Source organism: Felis catus, chromosome F2 (genome assembly GCF_018350175.1).
Source record: "Felis catus isolate Fca126 chromosome F2, F.catus_Fca126_mat1.0, whole genome shotgun sequence".
NCBI lineage: Eukaryota > Metazoa > Chordata > Mammalia > Carnivora > Felidae > Felis > Felis catus.
The window spans coordinates 26,250,430-26,263,074 of record NC_058385.1 but is presented as its reverse complement, the minus strand read 5'-3'; the positions used below and the strand labels follow the sequence as shown (position 1 = coordinate 26,263,074).

The following is a 12,645-nucleotide window of genomic DNA, read 5'->3' as shown; positions in this document are numbered from 1 at the left end:
CAATCTTAATCTACATTAGACTTAAGAAGTTGATTACAATAAACTGACACACCTTAAAACAGTATGTTAGCAAGCACCCTATGAATATTTGAGAAGTTCATGTAATTCTGAAATAGCATGTCTTGCCTGAATCCTCCAAGCTCAGACTATCTAAGCAATTGGTTATTTTTGGTCCAATCTATTGTAATAACAAGATATAAGCTCATTCTCAAATGTTCATCTCATTATCTTCACTTTTATGGCAAGCCTATTGTTCCTCTTGCCTTTTTCATGCCATGGAACAAAAGGGCCAATTATAAGGAATTGTGCCCAAATACTTCATGATATTTAAAAAGTATTCAGGTGTTTGCCATCCATACCACCGTCTGGTAAGATTAATGAATAGTGAAATGTTAATATTATATGCCTGTTATTAAATTGAAAATTTATCACAAATAGTACACATTTAAATACTAGTAAGAAAAACAATTGCTCTCCAGTTTCATTAGGGTTTGGGACAGGGAACAAAAGAAGCAAGAACTTTTTAGGAACATTTATTTTTCACAAGTAGCATGTCCATTTGAGAAACAGATAAACACAGAGTCTGGGTCTAGATTAGAACTTGAGTTCTTTCTGTTCAAACCACTGGGATGTGCTATTGTAATATATTCACTGCCAAGAGATACATTACAGAGCAAATGATGGAATCTATCATATACAGAAAAATTGACTTCCCATCAACTGCATAATATGAAAAGAAAAACTGTAATGAGGAGCAGTGTCAAAATGTGAAATAGTATGAAATATATTCATCATTCACATATGAAAAAGAAAGAGTATCACCTGCCCATTGCAGACACTTAAAGGTAAATGAACAATGAGTAGAAGGGTGGTAGTGCCTCCAGTTTGGATGACAACATTCACATTTGCTTTGTGCTATATTTATTGGCTATTTTTTAACTTTAACAAGCCCTGAAAAGAGGTTTCAATGAGGCCACAAGGTGTAGAGAAGTCTTGGCCAAAAAGCAATAATTACAATATGGCACAGGTCAAAAAGCCACAGGCTATTATAGTTCAAATTACTATTCATCCAATCCTGGTTAAATCTAGTATTACAGTTTAAAAGAAGAATCTAAGCATTTATAAATATTTATGTATTTTGTGTTGACAGTTCATATATTTTTTTGAAGTACCAAAACTAAAAATCTTTAAAGTGCTCTTATAGAAACGGAGGCATATATTTATTCTTTATCCATCTTATCACCCTAGAACATAAACTTAATATTATTCATTATTAACAAACCATATACCAAAGCCAATGAAATTACAAAAGTTAAAACCAATGAAAACTTTAAGTGAACTCATTCATATCCCTAAGTAATGTGAAATATTTTCAAGAAAAGAATAGAGATTTGGAGAATTACTTTTACCTGATTTTCTGCATATCCATTTTAAAATATAAACAAATAACAAATTTAAGATTTTACCACCTAATGTGCAAGGCAGCATACAAGTTGGAAGTGTTTGTCCCAGAGAGAGAGCACCTTCACTTTGTGGACTTGCTACTCATAATCCAAACCAGATGGGGAAAACAGCTTTCTGTCCCAAACTGCACATAGATTACCCCCCAAATTTTAATGGTTCATCTTTTAATGTTTTGGTTCTTTAAAACCCTGACTTATTTTACTTAAATGTATCCAGGTTACATACAGAAACTATCCAAGTTCTGAAACCTACCAACAACACATAGCAAAATGAATAAAACGGAGTTTGGGGTGATTTACCAAACTGCAGTCCACAAAAACTGAATCACTTAAGTTTAACATTATACCGGAAACCATCCAGAAATAGATAACTAATGAGACACCTGACAAATGTCTTCTCACATATAAAGACCTCTAATGTGAAAGAAGCAGTGGGGGAAAAAATAAATGTTTCTGCATTGCCTCAGAAACAAATCTGATCTGTTTGGTAGAAACTTCAAAAGCATAGGTTTTCCACTCAAGACAAGAAAAAATGTTTTAATAATTTAAAATATCTAATTATTTGCCTGAAGTTAATCATGTTTTCTTTCAGTTGAGGTAGTCACTTAAAGAGATGATAGTTATCTGTCAGGGTTGCTGTAGAAAACAGTTCCTCATTAACAGTTGAAGTGGAAAAAGAACCATGAATGTCCCTTAAAATTCTGAGTTTTGTAGTTTAAAGATAACATCTTGAATTTTATGAAAATCATTACCTGTCTGGTTTTTCCATTTCTTTCTCTTTTGAATTAAGGAGAATGGAGGAGATGGGTGTCTTTGATAACTCTGAGGAGACTATAAATGATTAAGATACATTTGAAATGATTTAAAAAATGAAGAAGAAACAGTATTAGTTAAGGAGTGCAGCAATTAAAATTTTCATGTAATATTAATGGGAAAGGATATTATTATAAACGTTCTACAGGACCCTGGGTTGTGTTAAGCATTTCTTGGGACCAGCAGTCACATTCCTGGGAATTCTCTCCTAGAGACACCATGCAAGATTATCTTAAAGTTATGCACTGGAGAATGCTCACATTAGACTCATTTCTAATGACTATAAATTTCAAACAATTTTAACTACTAATTAAATAAATTATACTGTATTACATAAATTATAGTATACAGATTAGCAGGCAGTCATTAAAATTAGTGATGTAAAATTATTATTTTATTTACACAAAAAGGAAAGAATGTCCACCTAGTAAAACAAAATCTTTCTGTGATTAAATACACGTCAATACACATACGCCCACAGACATACATGTAGACTCACAGTTAAACATGGGTGCTGATTTTTATGTTTTCCCTTAAACTTCTCTGCATTTTTAACTGTGTTAAGAGGAAATGTATTATCATTAATAAATAATTTTTGAATTACTTTTTATGGATTAAAAACATTTTTCATGACAGTTTTATCTTATGGAAAGAGGATCTATGAAAAGAAAGAATAAAGAGAAAACTTTTTAATTGATACAGTGAAAATCAGCATACAAGATCAACATACAAAAATCAATTATATTTCTGTATATAAGCAATGAATAACCTGAAAATGAAATTAAGAGAAGAATTCATTTATAATAACATCAAAAAGAACAAAATGCTTAGGGATATATTTAACATATTTTAAAATACTTAGTGAGCTCCCACCATATGTTAGGCCCTGCTTAGGAACTGACAACAAAAGATAGATCAAGCAGAGTCCCTGGCCTCATGGATCTTCTAGGCAAGTGATTTACATTTTTTTAAGTTTATTTTCAGAGACAGAGAGAGCATGCACAAACAACTGTGGGAGGAGCAGAGAGAGAGGGAGAGAGAGAATACCAAGCAGGCTCCGCCCTGTCAGTACAGAACCCAACTGGGGTGGTGGGAGGGAGGCGCTCCATAGTCAGATGCTACCAACTGAGCTACCCAGGTGCCCCTTTAAATTTTCCAGATAATACTGTAATACATTTTCTTTACAAGTAATTTTATATAATTAAGTGTTCTATTAGACAGTTTTCTATAATTGCTCTATTATAGGGGAACCTGGATGGCTCTGCTGGTTAAGCATTCAACTGTTGATTTCAGCTCAGGTCATGATCTCACAATTCATTAGATTGAGGCCTGCTTCAGGTTCTATGCTGAAAGCTTGAGGACTGTTTGGGATATTCTCTCTCCCTCTCTCTTCCTCTCTCTCTGCTCCTCTCCCACTCGTGAGTACTCTCTCTCTCTCAAAATAAATAAAATAAATTAAAATAAATTATAATTGCTATATTACAGACCATGCAAGTTTTAAAATTATCATCAATGGCTAATTGCTCTGTGAAAATGTGGTACCAAAAACTTTCTTGCTCATAATCTTTGAGAGAGCACTAACATTTTGAACAATAGAAAACTCAGCATATGACTCTACTTAAATCTAATGATTCTTAAGTAATTTAAATTTTGGAGTAAAATAGATATCAAAGGGAATGATATGTATCTTCTCAATTTAGAGAAAGGAATTAAAAAAAAAACCCAAAACTCTGAACTACAACTATTGTTCGAATAAGATAGTCCAAAAAGTAAAGATCTTCCTTGTTGAAAGCTAGAAATAATTGCATTTGCTACTGAATTTTCCAGTCATCATTCCTCGTGTTTAAAATGAAAAGGGTTGAGTCATATTTCTTTTCAAAACTGAATCAAGTTAAAAAACTAAATCAGATCTTTAAAAGAAAACCGCCCACCCAAAAGGAAATTGCCTTCCCTCACTTGAAAATATAGCAGTATGTTACCTCATTAAAATGCCAACATGTAAGGTATATGTGGTTGGTAAAGAAGAAATAAAAACTCTTGTCAACCCTGAGGTTAGCACGCTTTGTAAAGTGACGTAGTCTAGAAGTGGAGGGTTATTTAGTGCACTAAGAGGTAAAAGGAAGGCCATCAAAAATAAAACCTCCCTGTTAAGCGTGAATCAAATTCCAGCTTAACATACACACTCACAATCAAGCAAGCTTCAGTATGTGCAAGAAAAGAAATCAAAGTCCACTACAGAAAAATCTGTAAACACTTATTCCAACATGGAGTATACGACACATAATATTACTTAAGTCCCCAAAGATTTGGTTTAATATATTTTCCTATATTAGTGCTTGTAAATATATGGGAAAGTAATGTATTTTTATATTGCTTTTGGAAATATTCCCAATTACTACACAGTGATTTTTTGTGTTCTAAAAACTATCTTTAAAATATATGACTCTGGAATTATTATTCCAACAATTATTCTTAGAAGATTTCTTTAAAATACAAAAAAAATCAAAAATATTTTGTAGATAGTCCACAAAAATTAACTGCCATTATTTTAACAACTATTTAAATGAAAAACAAGAAGCAAACTTCTTCCCTACCACTTATTCCAACTGGTATCTACATATAATTAAAAAACAACCAAAGGATACTACCATTTTCTTACCAAAACATTAACATGACTTGTCCAAGAAGTCACATGTTGCCACTGTCTATGTATACTCTATATTTTGGTTATTAATAAGAGTCCCTTTATGCTTCTACCTGTTGACTCTATTACTGTGATACCTATCTCTTATTAAATCTCTCCATTAGCTGATTTCCACTTCTGAATACTCTGCTGTGTATCTTTTAAAATAAAAAAGTATTTCCCTCTTTATCAATGGGCATCAGCCTCCTGAAGTATAATAAGCACTGAAATTGGGGTAAAGCCTTAAATTTTAACTTCCCCTTCCACAAATCTATGAACAAAGTATAAACCTTCATTGTGTACTGGTGTCCTCATCAGTGCAGTATGGTCCCTACCTGAAATAATCTCTCTGCAAAGATTATGAAGGCAAATTGATACATTTTATGCAAATGAATGTTCTTTGAAAACAAAAATATAACTATACATATTTTATTTTATTTTTTTAAGTTTTTTTTTTGAGAGGGAGAGAGAGAGAAAACTTACAGGGGAGGAGAAGAGAGGAGAGAGAGAGAATCCCAAGCAGGCCCTGCACCGACAGTGCAGTGCCAGGGCAGGGCTCGAACCCATGAACCATGAGATCATGACCTGAGTCAAAACCAAGAGTCAAACGCTTAACCAACTGAGCCACCCAGTCTCCTGTATACATATTGTATATTTAACTACATGTATAGAGCTATATATATTGCCTATTTGAATAAATAGTATATACATAGTATGCTGATTCCAGTCTATGGGACATTTCTTCCAGTTTGTAAAACTAATTGAACCTTGGGTGGCCCTATATTAGTCAGAAACATAACACATCAGAGAAATAGACACGACACACTGTTCTTTTAGCTAACATCTCTTATAAACATAAGCACACACACACACACACACACACACACACACACAAACCTGTATTCACCTACCAAGATGCTCCAAGAAAATTGATAAAATTCATGGTGACAATGAATTCCACTTATCCTTCAAAATATAGCAAACAGGGGACCTACAGGGCATCTGTTTCCAGCTATGCATCACATCCTATCTAATAAAACACTACATACATACATATATGCATGAGAATGTGTATATACATATACACATATAAACACGCATACACACACACACACACACACACACACATAAAGGTAAAGGCTTAATCTATAAAATCTCTAGAGGAAAATGTAAGGAAAATTATTTGCAACCTCGGAGTAGGCAAGGATACTCAAGGTACTAACCATAAAAGAAAAAAAATGATATACTGAATTTTTTCAAAATCAAAAATTTTGCTGGGGCGCCTGGGTGGCGCAGTCGGTTAAGCGTCCGACTTCAGCCAGGTCACGATCTCGCGGTCTGTGAGTTCGAGCCCCGCGTCGGGCTCTGGGCTGATGGCTCGGAGCCTGGAGCCTGTTTCTGATTCCGTGTCTCCCTCTCTCTCTGCCCTTCCCCCGTTCATGCTCTGTCTCTCTCTGTCCCAAAAATAAATAAACGTTGAAAAAAAAAAAAAAGATAAAACTCTTCAATAGCTTTAAAAAAAAAAAACAAAAATTTTGCTCTTCAAATATAACCAATAAAACAAAAAATCACATGACATAGACTGTGAGAATATATTCCAAATGTATGTATTTGACAAAAGACTTATATCCCAAATATATGATTCCTGCAACTCAAAAATAGGAAAGCAAACACAGTTTAAAAGAAAAAAATTGAGTAAATGATTTTAACAGACACTTCGCCAAAGATGATATATAAATGGCCAATAAGCACATGAAAAGATACTAAATATTTTAACTATGAAGAAAATGACTTAAGATCAAAATGAGGTGTCAATACATTCCCACTAGAATGGCAAAAATAAAAATACCAACAACGCAAAGTATTGGCAGGAATGTGGAGCACTGGCCCACTCATATATTGCTGTTGGGAATACAAATGGTACAATCATTTGGATAACTGGCAGTTTTTTATAAGGTTATATGTATGTTTATCATAAGACCTAGAACTTCCATGCCTAGGCATTACACAAAATAAATGAACATAAATATAAACAAAATATTTGCACATGAACGTTGTTAGTACTCTCAGTCATAATTGCCAAAAACCAATGCAACCCAAAAGTCCACAAATAGGCAAATCAATAAAAAAAAAAAACAAAAAAAAACTGTGGTATATTCATACAATGGAATACTACTTAGCCATTAAAAAACTACTGATACAGACAACACCTCAGGTGAATCTCAAAAATACTATACTGAACAAAAAAGCTAGACGCAAAAGAGTACACACTTTATAATTCCATTTATATGAAGTTCTAGGGCAGAAAAACTCATCTCCAGTGACAAAAATCAACGGTTGCCTGAGGTAGAAGCAGGGGCTGGAAATTTACAAGGAAACATTTTGAGGAGATAGAGATGTTCAGTATCTTGATTGTGATGTTTGTTTCACTAGTGTATATATGCTGTGCATACATTTGTTAAAAACATATCGAATTGTATGTTTAAATTGGGTGTATTTTGGGTACATAAATTATGTTTTAATAAAGTCTATTTTATAAATAAAGTCAACAGAGAAGCAGAAAGCAGGAAAGGAGCAAGAAAAATAGGAGTTGATCTTCAGAGATGACAAAGAATTGCCATTCTCATGCATATTAGACACTTGATAAACATGCATTGAATGCATTTATTCACACAATGATTTGGAAAGTTAGCAAGGCAACCACTATTTCTCACACTTTGTAGGTTGAGATTAAGATAATGTGATTCAGGGAGCCACAAAATGAGTCTAAATGAGCACTTGTCATAGATCACAAGGCAAATAAATAAATTATATTTCTATCAGAATTCAAGTTATTCCCAATATAAAGATGTTTCCATATAAATTACCTACACAATTCAAATTTGGTTATCAGTAATTAATTTCATGGAGTTACCAAAAGACTTACATTGATGTTGTGTTAAAGAAGAGTATTGTTTGAAATAAGTCAATTCTAGGCCTTGGAAGCCTTTCATTATGAAAAAGCTTATTTAACAAAATGGTGTTTGTTAAGTTGCAGTTTTTAACTATAGGCCCCAAATGTGAATACTTAAACACTGAATACTTTAAATATTTAATAGAATTGCCTATTATAAAGGTTGGAAAGAACTTACTCTAATCCCTATGCAATACTTGAAACTTTTACATATTCAATTTAATGTGATAGAAATTGAGAACATAAAAATGAAGATGTGGCTGCTGCAATCACAGAGCTTACAGTCTAAAAGACAATAAAAGGCACACAAACAAATAAATATTGTAAATGGCTTAGGGGATGTTCTGTACTTAGAAGGGCATAAGTAGAAAGCAACTTTCTTCTTCCCCACCTGTGTGTTCACATCAGCTTCCCTGTTGGCTTTTCTGGCTTACAACTGGATGAAACTGTAGGCAATTTAATAATCTATTCATTCAAGGGGCGCCTGGGTGGCGCAGTCGGTTAAGCGTCCGACGTCAGCCAGGTCACGATCTCGCGGTCCGTGAGTTCGAGCCCCGCGTCGGGCTCTGGGCTGATGGCTCAGAGCCTGGAGCCTGTTTCTGATTCTGTGTCTCCCTCTGTCTCTGCCCCTCCCCCATTCATGCTCTGTCTCTCTCTGTCCCAAAAACAAATAAACGTTGAAAAAAAAATTAATAATCTATTCATTCAAGTTCAGATAAATAAGTCAGTTTAGTCTAATTATTAAATAAGTTTTGAAATAACTCGTAAGAGCTGACTGTGAAATGAAATGCACATGCATCAGAGGGCTTACATCATTTCAAGTTTTACTAGTCATTTCAAGAGGATTAAACAACCACAAGACACAAAGCAGAGAGGCCTGCAAAGTGAGAGTGTCTCCTCATGTCCTTTCCTGCATCGAACATACATCTCTGGCTTGGAATAATGGAAGAGGTCTCTAATATACAGCAGGGAGCACTTAGATTATGAAATATTGTCATTTTTTTGTCCCAGAAGGTTGTATAGCTTACATGAAATTCTTCATGGAGACATGCCTCACAAATTCATGGATTCCAGATTTATTTATTATAAATAAACAACTCTGTGGGCTAATTCTTTTCTTGCCACTGATGACACTTGAAGCAAATCTTATATCTTTTGGTCTTAGAAAATTAATAGTCCTGTCATCATTTTTTCATATTAACAGTCTCATGTTGGTAATTAAAATGTCCAATCCAGGGTAATAGTCAAAATTCTGAACTGTCAGCAATTGGCTTTTTCCCTCACCTAGATTAGTGCTACCAAACAAGTCAGAAAGTTTGCAAAGGGAGAGGTCTTTACCTAGCCATATGCTTTACTGACTGCACTCCCAAGTCACAGGATCCAGATCCTCCAAAATGAGATGCCAGGGGAAAGGACAATGAGAAATGACACCCTCTCCCTAGGCTTCTAAGGCTGGTCAGAACTGTCACTATATAGTACTGCTGTACTCTGGGTTTTGTATGCTCATTTAACTCTTTCTTTTGGCAGGTTTAGTGGGTTTCTCAGAGATTAGCCCATCAGATATCTCCAATTGCAGTTTCCATGATGCAGACAATGACTCTACTCCCTCCAGCAATTTAAACCTGGAATCCCAACCCCCAGGACTTCTGGTAGTCTGGTACTCCTCCAGGTGACTCCACCCCTCCCCTGTCCACCAGCTGCTGCTGGGACCTTCATGGGTGAAATCCTTTTCAACGATTACCCTGATTACTCTCCCATGGGTCTACTTGACTCTCAGGAAAAACTCACATAAACTCTACCCAACTATGAAGGTGCAGTTTGCTTGCACAACAGTCTTCTTTCTCTGCATCTACTGTCAATCAGATGTTTTACCTACAGTCTCCAGCCTTTAAAATTCTCTTGTGAACAATCAGACACCACCTGTTCCTTAAACTTCAGAGATGCAAATAAACCTTGCAGTTGTACTTACTGGCCTCAGTAAGAGTAAAACATCATACTCTCTTTCCCTACTGAAGAATAAATCTCTCTGAAGGTAACCTCTGCCAATCCTTCAACTCCATCCAATAAATTAGAAATGGCGAACATTTAGCATGGCTGCTTTCCCAAATTCTTAGTTTGTCCAGGATGTGTATGAAGGTAAGGCTAGTTGGTAAGGATTACATAGTTCTTGATCTCTGGAACCCCGGATAATTCTAAGAAAGAATGAGTTCCAAGACAACACATACACACACACACACACACACACACACACAACTTTTAATATTTGGTTACACTATTAAACAAGGTAGAATCTGATAATTGTCAAAAAAAGAAGTATGATTTCAGTGCCAAGGGAACATGGGTAAAGATAAAGAAATGGTCATTTATTTTTAAATATTCCCACAACATGGATGTATCCATATATTATTACGTTGTTTCATCTTTCAGACCCTTTAATAGAATGTGATTTCTTGATACTGGGCTAACCTATGCCTCTATACCTCTCAGTGTTTCTGGTTCTACCCTTGGAAATCACAGGAAACAAGTTGACATTTCATCCATAAGACTGTCCTTCAAAATATGTATCATATTTCTATAAGTATTTATCTTTTTGAACTAAATACCACCCCCCAGTACTTTCAGTCATTTCTCAAAGTTATGGTTCTCACTTCCCTCAACATACTGTGCACACACCTCTAAATCTATTATGTTCTGCCAATGTTTCTAAAAATAATATGTCTGAAACTGGAGAAGTATTTAACCTGACAGAATTGTTCTGAATACTACATTTCTAAAATGAAATAAAAATTACACCATCATTTTTTGTTATATACATAATGCAGCTGACTTTTTTGAGCTCTCAGTTAATGAAGTCCCCTCAAGTTATTTTATAAAATGTTGTTTATTAAAACATTTCAAAAATACTAATTCTATTTAATAAAGATAATGTTAAAATATGCAGTATTAAATATCCATGTGACTTTGAGTTTCGCTGTCCAATGTTTTTGCACTGGTAAAACAATATAATAAAACCTCCTAATACGTACTTTTAAAATAAAAAATTGAGGAAGGGCAGGTATTTCACCAGTTGACACTTCCCTACCTGGAAGCTGCAGCATCCAATCTTGAACCATTGTGCAGTATTTCAGAAAAGAGAAGTCAAAATTTTAAAAAAATAATGGTTTTTAGGATGAAAGCTGGAACTAAAATATGAAACTGATATGAAACTAAAATATAGCAGCAGGGTTACCTGTTATATCAACCCACATTATATACAAATTAATATATACATATGGGAATACAAAACTCCTAAGACACTTCCCACAAGAAACTTACATTGTTTTTTGAGAGGAAAGAATATTTGCATCTAAGACCATGTATGTTAAAATCATGCATTGGTAATTTTGTCAAATGAGTGAAAGGAGGTCTTTAGAGATTAAAAAAAAAAAAAAAAGAGAGGTGGAACTTGAGTTGAACTGAAGAATGACTAAAACTCAGATCAATGGTGATGATGAAGGTTTTCATTCTAAGTGAAGTAAATCCTGTGTGCAAAGGTCAAGAAAATGTGTAAGGCATACTGGGGCATTACAAATGAATTACTGTATTTGGAAAGAGGGAATAGTGTGTGATATGTGGGAAAGATGGGGTGGGGCCAGAATATATGAGATTTTAAATGATGAGTAAGGAGTATGGTCTCCAATATATTAGGCAGAGATAGTCATGGGTGGTTTTGATCCATACAGTGGCAAGCATACAGCAATGTTTTAAGAGAAATAATCTAGCTGAAGGACAGGCACACCTCAGAAATATTGCAGGTTTGGTTCCAGACAATAAATAACACAATAACGTGAGTCATATGAGCTTTTTGGCTTTCCAGTGCATATAAAAGTTATGTTTACACTACACCATAGTCTACAAAGTGTGCCATAGTATTATAGCTAAAAAAATGTACACACCTTAATTAAAATGTTCTTCATTACTTAAAAATGATAACCATCATCTGAATCTTCAGCAAATCATAATCACTGATCAAAGATCACCATAACAAATATAATAATGATGAAACATTTGAAATATTGTGAGAATTACCAAAATGTAACACCGAAACAAGAGGCAGTCAAATGTAGGGAAAGTAGTGCCGATAGATGTGCTCCACGCAGGGTTGCCACAAACCTTCAATTAAAACAAAAAGAAATAAACGCAGGATCTGAGAAGCACAATAAAAGTGCAAAAAACAAGGTATGCCTGTAGTCCCTCTTTATCTTTAGGAATACAGTAGAAGACCCCTGTGGATGCCTGAAATCATGAATAGTACCGAACCATATACATACTATGTTTTTCTTATACATACGTACCTATGATAAAGTTTAATTTATAAATTAGGCACATAAAATTTTAATAATGAATAAAAATAGAACAATTATAACAACATACTATAATAAAAATAATGTGAATGTGGTCTTTCTCTCTCAAAATATCTTATTCTACCGTACTCACCCCTTTACTTGTGATGATGTGGATGACAAAATGCTTACTGTGAGGTGAAGAGAGGGCAATGCCATAGGCATTATGAGGTAAAGTTAGGTTGCTATTGACTTCTGACAATTCGTCAGAAGGAGCACAGATAGTTTACTTTCGGTGGTGGTTGGCTGTGGGTAACTGAAACTTCACAAAGCAAAAGAGCAGAAGCAATAACAAAAGAGAGACTTCAGGGGTGCCTGGGTGGCTAAGCATCCAACTCTTAGTTTTGGCTC

The 12,645-nt window shown here is 34.5% G+C and overlaps 1 long non-coding RNA gene across 2 annotated transcripts in view; it reads right to left on the bottom strand.

The window, feature by feature from the left end:
- LOC102900087 overlaps window positions 1-12,348 on the bottom strand; it is a 204,893-nt gene extending 192,545 nt beyond the window's left edge. For both annotated transcript variants that reach the window (XR_006592339.1, XR_006592338.1), the window contains exon 1: window positions 11,981-12,348. This is a non-coding gene — a long non-coding RNA (uncharacterized LOC102900087). The remainder of the gene's footprint in view (window positions 1-11,980) is intronic.
- Between the last annotated feature and the right edge of the window lie 297 nt (window positions 12,349-12,645).